Source organism: Carassius gibelio, chromosome A8 (genome assembly GCF_023724105.1).
Source record: "Carassius gibelio isolate Cgi1373 ecotype wild population from Czech Republic chromosome A8, carGib1.2-hapl.c, whole genome shotgun sequence".
Classification (NCBI taxonomy): Eukaryota; Metazoa; Chordata; class Actinopteri; order Cypriniformes; family Cyprinidae; genus Carassius; species Carassius gibelio.
In genome coordinates, this window is record NC_068378.1 from 933869 (window position 1) to 941418 (window position 7550).

The 7550-nt window shown below is 38.0% G+C and overlaps 1 long non-coding RNA gene across 2 annotated transcripts; it reads left to right on the top strand.

The window, feature by feature from the left end:
* The first annotated feature begins 6304 nt into the window (after nt 1-6304).
* LOC128018171 (uncharacterized) lies at nt 6305-7289 on the top strand. Of its 2 annotated transcripts, none has more exons than XR_008184750.1 (3): nt 6305-6664; nt 6741-6805; nt 7083-7289. It is a non-coding gene; the product is annotated as an uncharacterized LOC128018171 (long non-coding RNA). The 2 variants fall into 2 exon arrangements; XR_008184751.1 differs by having other exon boundaries at nt 6305-6477; nt 6553-6664; nt 6741-7289.
* Nucleotides 7290-7550: the final 261 nt, after the last annotated feature.

Consider the following 7550-nt stretch of genomic DNA (forward strand, 5'->3'; position numbering starts at 1 on the left):
AAACCTCTAAAGGCGGCTGGCCCAGATCACATCCCAAGTTGTGCGCTAAAAAAAGCTGCAGAACAGCTGATAGATGTCTTTACAGACATATTTAACATCTCCCTCAGTCAAGCCAGAGTTCCCATCTGTTTTAAGAGCACAACTATAATACCTCTGCCCAAGACGCCAAATCCAGCCACCATGAATGATTATCGTCCTGTAGCCCTGATCCCAATAGTTATGAAATGCTTTGAGCGGCTTGTTATGAACCACATCAAATCATGTCTCCCAACCAGTTTGGACCCATTGCAGTGGAGGATGCTCTATCTACCCTGCTTCACCTCAGTTTGACACATTTGGAAAACAGGAACACTTACGCAATAATTTTATTTATTGATTTTAGCTCTGCTTTTAATACAATTCTGCCACAACAACTTATTGAAAACTTGCTCTTGCTGGGAGTGGATCTTGGCCTGTGTAGATGGATTTTGGACTTTTTTTACAGAGAGGCGGCAGAAAGTCAGAATAGGTAACAAAATATCTAAGACAATCACAGTGACCACGGGATCACCACAAGGGTGTGTGCTTAGCCCTTTACTGTTTACTTTGTTGACACATGACTGTTCTGCTAGTTTTACCACCAATAATATTTTATAGTTCGCAGACAACACCACAGTTGTTGGCCTCATCACTGACCATGATGAGTCGGATTGCAGAGAGAAGGTGGAACAGTTGACAGCATGGTGTAAAACACACAATCTTGTCCTTAACACCAATAAAACCAAGGAAGTGGTGGTCGACTTCAGGAGGACTAGTCGTCGGCACCATCTCTGACCATCAGTGGTTCTGAGGTGGATATAGTACACAGTGTCAAGTTCCTGGGGGTCCATCTTACCAATGAGCTAACCTCCAGTGACAACACAACAGCTATAATCAAGAGGGCCCAACAGCATCTTCATTCTCTCCGTATGCTAAAGAAGGTTGAAAGGATCTCCCTATTACAGCCTTGACCATGTTCTACAGAGGCACTATTGAGAGCATTCTCACATATTGCATCTCTTGCTGGTTTGGAAACAGTACGGCTGAGGAGAGACATAAACTAAACAGGATTGTGAGAACTGCTGAAAAAATTGTTAGTGTATTCACTGCCATGTATTCAGGACATCTACACAGAGCGATTTGTGCATAGAGCAAATAGTATTATTAAGGACTTTACTCATTTCTCACATGACATGTTCATACTCCTTCAGTCTGGTGAAAGATACAGAAGTATCAGGGAAGGAACTAGTAGGCTACTAAACAGCATTCTCCCCACAGCTATTAGACTGCTTAACCAGAGAGTCTAATTTGAACTTGAAATTGATTTTTGTGTGTGTGTGTGTGTGTGTGTGTGTGTGTGTGTGTGTGTGTGTGTGTGTGTGTGTATTTTCGTATATATATATTTTTTAAACTGTGGTCTTTTGATTAGTTACTATTGCACTGAATTACTGAGTAGTGGGTGTGAGAAACACAATTTAATGATTTAGAATTCATTTAATTTATTTTATATAAAAAATTATAAGGTGTGCATTGTAGCTTACACCTAAATGAACACATTACAATTGTTTTATGACTGCAAGTCTTTCTCCTCAAATGAGCTTCAAATTTGCGTTTGAACCCATGTGAAAAAGTTGCATAATTTACATGTGATTTGCAGTTTACTTTAATAACTATCAAACATTCAATTCAATTGTGCATTAGAGCTGACACCTAGATGAACAATTACAGTTGTTTTTATGACTTTAAGTCAGTCTACTCAAATGCTACTGACATTAGAAAAGTGTATAACAATATCGCATGTAACTTTAGAGATGTTCCCTAAATTTGAGACTGACAAACGTCCAACGTCAAGCCAACTTTATGCCTGTATTTTTTTTTTTTTTTTTTTTACTTTATTTAGTTTTATTTTCTCTGCGTCGGATTGCTGATGTCATTTACCCCGGGCATAGATGTCCATCCATCAAATGTGAACATTCAGCCAAACATGAGGTGCGAGCAGTCGCGAGCTCGAATGAGATAATGGCGTAATTTTTTTTTTTTTTTTGAGCAACTGGGATGGTGCCCCCTTTGGGAGTTGGTGCCCAACACAGACTGCATACTTTGCGTATAGGGAGTGCCGGTAAACAGTTCACCTATAGATCCTCTACCCAAACAGCTGTAGTCCAAACAGCTGATAAACACAACAAGTAATTTATTTTACTTTTTAATGTTAATTGATGGACGGGAATTGTGTGGATTACTTGTAGATTGTTGTGATGTTTTTATCAGCTGTTTGCACTCTCTAATGACACCCATTTACTTTATTAAATTTATTTATGGAATTCTGTTTATTATTACTTTATATTAGGTGTCTTTAATTACTATGTACTTACATCAAAAGTGGTTAATTGTTTGGTACCATGTACTTATTGTGTTCATGTTGTATTGCAAATCACATCTGCTGCTATTAAAGGGTTAGTTCATTGAAAAATGAAAATTATGTAATTAATAACTCACCCTCATGTCGTTCCAAACCAGTAAGACCTCTGTTCCTCTTCCGGACACAGTTTAAGATATTTTAGATTTAGTCCGAGAGCTCCCAGTCCCTCCTTTGAAACTGTATGGACGGTATACTGTCCATGTCCAGAAAGGTAATAAAAACATCTTCAAAGTAGTCTGTGACATCAGAGGTTCAGTTAGAATTTTTTGAAGCATCGAAAATACATTCTGGCACAAAAATAGAAAAAACTACAACTTTATTCAGCATTGTCTTCTCTTCCGTGTCTGTTGTGAGCGAGTTCAAAACACAACAGTTCAATCATATCCGGTTCGCGAACATATCGCTCGATGTAACCGGATCTTCTTGAACCAGTTCACCAAATCGAATTGTTTTAAATGGTTCTCATCTCCAATAAGCATTAATCCACAATTGACTGAAGCGTTTAACATTTTTAATGTGGCTGACACTCCCTCTGAGTTAAAACAAAGCAATATCCCAGAGTAATTTATGTACTCAAACAGTACACTGACTGAACTGCTGTGAAGAGAGAACTGAAGATGAACACAGAGCCGAGCTAGATAATGAACAAAAGACTGACCAAACTGGTCCAAACAAACTCACCTACATATTGGATGGCCTGCGTGTGAGTACATTTTCAGCACATTTAACTTGCAAGCTAGTTTCAGGGGAGGATGGGGGATTGTTGAATGTGATGTCTGGGGTGGTATGGAAGCAGCTATATGTTTTGGTAAATGGTAAGGTTTTTCTAAACTGTTCATAATTAAACAAACTTAACTTAATTGAACTCTTCAGGCAGGATCTCAATACCAGAAATACATGGGTCATTTAACAGAGAATATCTACCATTGGTGTGCCTCTAGGAACAGGGTTGGGAAACAATGAGATGAACTATATTAACATACTATACATCTACAACCCCTTTATATCTTCAATCAACCTGTCACTTGTAGTCCCCTTGTGTGAAATAAAATATATATTGCTATATTTGTTTATAATGGTGTGTCATACTGTCTTGCAAAAAGACTAAATGTTTATGACTAAAGTTGTTCTGCCTCAGTTTTCTTTGTCTCTGATGAAGGTTTATAGCAGTATAAAGTTATTTGAGAGGTCTAGTCATTTTTCAGCTCCTAATGAAACTGTGGTTTATAAAACAAGTTGATTATTGATGCTGCACTCTGAAGCATTGGTGTAGTGTTGTTAAACGAGGGGGCAAAGTACCCATTGCAGTAACTAGGGGTGTAACGGTACGCAAAAATTACGGTTCAGTACCGTGACTGTACGTTTTCGGTACAGTAAGGGAAAGAAATGCAAACATTAAACTGCAGGTTGTTTATTACTATACACTTAAAAAAAACTTTTTAATAAAATATATATATAAAATAAAAATAGAATAAGAAATAAAATACTGCTGCAAAGTTCTCCACTAAATAAAATACTCTGTCTCAAACCAAAATCATATTATAAAATATAATGCAAAATATAAATAAATAACTATGATTACAGTACAGCATTACCAATCCCAGCTTGTAGGCCTGCTTCACCAGAATCATGCCTGACGTGGCGTTGGCACGCTGCTGCTGTAGGTGACATAGATGGAGACCGCCGTAAGACCAGGATCTTGTCTTCACGACAACAATATCTATACTTCATGTTGAGCATAAATATAAAGCCTACTGATAAAGGACACCGTCAACAGTATTGATGGCAAAATAGACTATTTTTGACAGGTGCAATATTTGAAAATCGATAATTATTAATTTATTTTTTAAATTACATTCATATCTGAATTTATGTCAACCTATAGACATTCAAACATCAAAGTGTCATGAATTAATATGTATTTGTGTACGAAATTACATATAAACATATTTTCCTATTCTATTTTACCTGGAAACGCTTCCAACACGCTTGCGTGTCGCGTGAAAAATAGGCGTCGGTTCTATTTCGCCTGAGATGCCCCTTATGAAAATGAACCATGGTTTTACTACAAATAAAACCAAAAAACCATGGTTACTATAGTTAAACCATGGTAACTACAAATTAACCATAGTTTAACCATGGTAGTCAACACGCCAAAAAAACATGGGTTACTATAATAAAACCATGGTTATTTTTCGTAAGGGGCGCGTCTTGAGCCAGGCATCCAGTGTGTCGCCGGCCTAAGAATCAACTGCAGGGCGGGATTTGCGCTGAACGTGGAGTCTTCCGCCACTTAATATGTTCGTATGGAAACACGAAAATGTACTTATGTTCAGCGCACAAAATATTGCATTCTGTCATTTGGTACACACGTGCACTGTACTGAAAGCCCTGTACCGAAACGTTCCAGTACAAATACACGTACCGTTACACCCCTAGTAGTAACTAAAGATTCAACCAGCGTTTTGCACTGCTCACTATGATGCATGCTGACGTAATGTGTGTGTGTGTGTGTGTGTGTATATATATATATATAAATTTAAAATAGGTGTGTTATATATCGTTAATACACATGATATGAAGTTCGCGTTCAACTAGTGCTTGTCGTTTATTTTTCCTTCAGAAGTACTACTACAAAGCTTCTACAAAACTACTACAAAACAAAGTTTTCATACACATCACATAACATAGGAGGGTATAGGAACACAGAAGGGACAAATTGCATTTCGTAAATACACAACATACAGTACAGACCAAAAGTTTGGACACACCTCCTCATTCAAAGAGTTTTCTTTATTTTCATGCCTATGAAAATTGTAGATTCACACTGAAGGCATCAAAACTATGAATTAACACATGTGGAATTATATATCGAATTATACACATAACAAAAAAGTGTGAAACAACTGAAAATATGTCATATTCTAGGTTCTTCAAAGTAGCCACCTTTTGCTTTGATTACTGCTTTGCACACTCTTGGCACTCTCTTGATGAGCGGTAGGTCATGCGGGCAAAAATTGCGGGCAAAAATCCTTGAACTTGCAAAAACTGCGGTTTGATGAAAAAGAGAAAAAAAGGTGACACCCCCCTCCCCAACACCCTGTTCTCACTAGGCTACTACCTTACTGTAATGAGTCATTTCTTATGACTTCCTATGATAAGCAAGCATACTAAATCACATAATATTTAAGTTCTCATTCTGTTTTATTTCAGACCTTAATTAACACATGGCTCAAACTTACAAAACATTGTGTCAAACAAGTTCTCTAGCTTTACAAAAGGAATATTCAACAACTTCTGTAAAAATGAATACAAATAAAATATACACACAAATATACAAATGTTGTTTTACAGGAATTGCAAAGTGCAATCTCTTACTGCAATGTAAACTATTTTACATATTACTAATATACTTAAAACTGTAAGGTTTTGGTACTATTCTGTAACAAAAAAGTACAATCTTACAACTGTAGAGGTGCATCAACTTGAATGAAACTACAACAGTCCACTGTGAAAATGAAAACTAACTGCATACCCTCTAACACTGGCCTATCATTCACCATCCTCATCCTCATCCCTCTCTCAAAATAATTTGCCCCCACTTGTCATGTAACACACCGGGTAACTGCTTTGCGCGGTCTTTTGTGCTTATTTTTGTTGGCAGATGAGAATGATTTTGCGTCCTTCACCCTTGTTTCAATGCGGGCTTGACAGATGATGTTCACGTCGCGCAATTACGTCACTTCATAAGGTTCCAATTGGGAAATAATGGCGATTTACTTGTGTGATGTAAACGCAACATTTTTCAACTTTCTGCTAAGATATATGTGACTTTTTTGCAACGAAAATTATTATTATTGTGTGGGGATCTACATAGGCAGGCACACAACCTAGTTGCATCACGTTCACACCCAGGATCACATGATGTTTTGAAAAGTCACATGACCAATTAGGAAGTGATAAGTGTCTGCTGGTTGCAAGGCAGATTCTCTTTGTGTTGGTGCTGGACACTGTTGTGCGTGTTGGGCTTCCTTTTCAGTGTAGGTACTGTTGGTCATGGTAGAGCATGATTAATCACTGCCATTTGAATTTTAATATTTATTTTGTTTTATCAGGGTAATTTCTAGAAGTGTGTGTCTACTCTTCATGGAGGACACAGGCTTCTGCATGGAGTTTTAAAATGTGTTGTGATCACCTCATTGTGACCTGAGCTGCTGGGCTGCATCGGTAAATGCCTTAATATGCCATTGAGTGTTTTATATCTGCATTGGAACATGTTTTAAAATACTTTTTCTGTCTGTAGCAACGGAATGTTCACCTTTGTCTTCATATGTCAATGAGCTGTGGGACAGTTGAGCATACTGAAAAGTAGGCCTATATTTTTTAGCCATGTTTGAGTTGACTATGATATGCTGTTTAATGAGGCTGGCAACTAACATGATTGTTTATTTCCCAAAAGGGACCAGGCCAGCCACTGTTTTCTTGTGATTAATGTGCATTTTTTTATTGTTTTGTTGGTTTGTTTGTGTGATGTGATTTTGCTTCTGGGCCTACCACCCATGTGCCCTACTTGTAGTAGCATTGTTCCTTAAACTGGTGTTATCCGTGCTGGTGGGTCTCCTCCCTAACTATGTCTTCTGCTTAGGCTATCCCTGTACAAGGCCGGATCCACACTGATGCTTTGCCCCTTCTTGCCAAGGGACCACATTGTTAGAGACATTGGTTTGGGGTGTCTTTATAACCATAACACGGTGTGAGATTTTTTTGTCGTGGTATCTGAAGATCTTGAATGAGTGGTGCTTGCTGTGTTGCATGCTTCTTCTGGTGCTGGGTTGCTGTCTCCTGTTTCTTTTTGTCTCACCAGGGTCCACCTGAGCATGGGTTTCGCATTGGCTGATCCGACCTTCCTAGACTGAAGAGAATCCACCAATTGTATAGCAGTATTTAAGAGCCATTTTAATAACTTTTCCACACTTTTTGTACTAAATTGTAATAAATTCGAAATACATTTATATACCTGCCTCTTGTCAACTGTCCCTTTGCGGGGAAAATATAGAGTTAGCTACACTACATTAAGGGAAGACTTGTGGGTCCTCCTGCCCATCATCAGGGG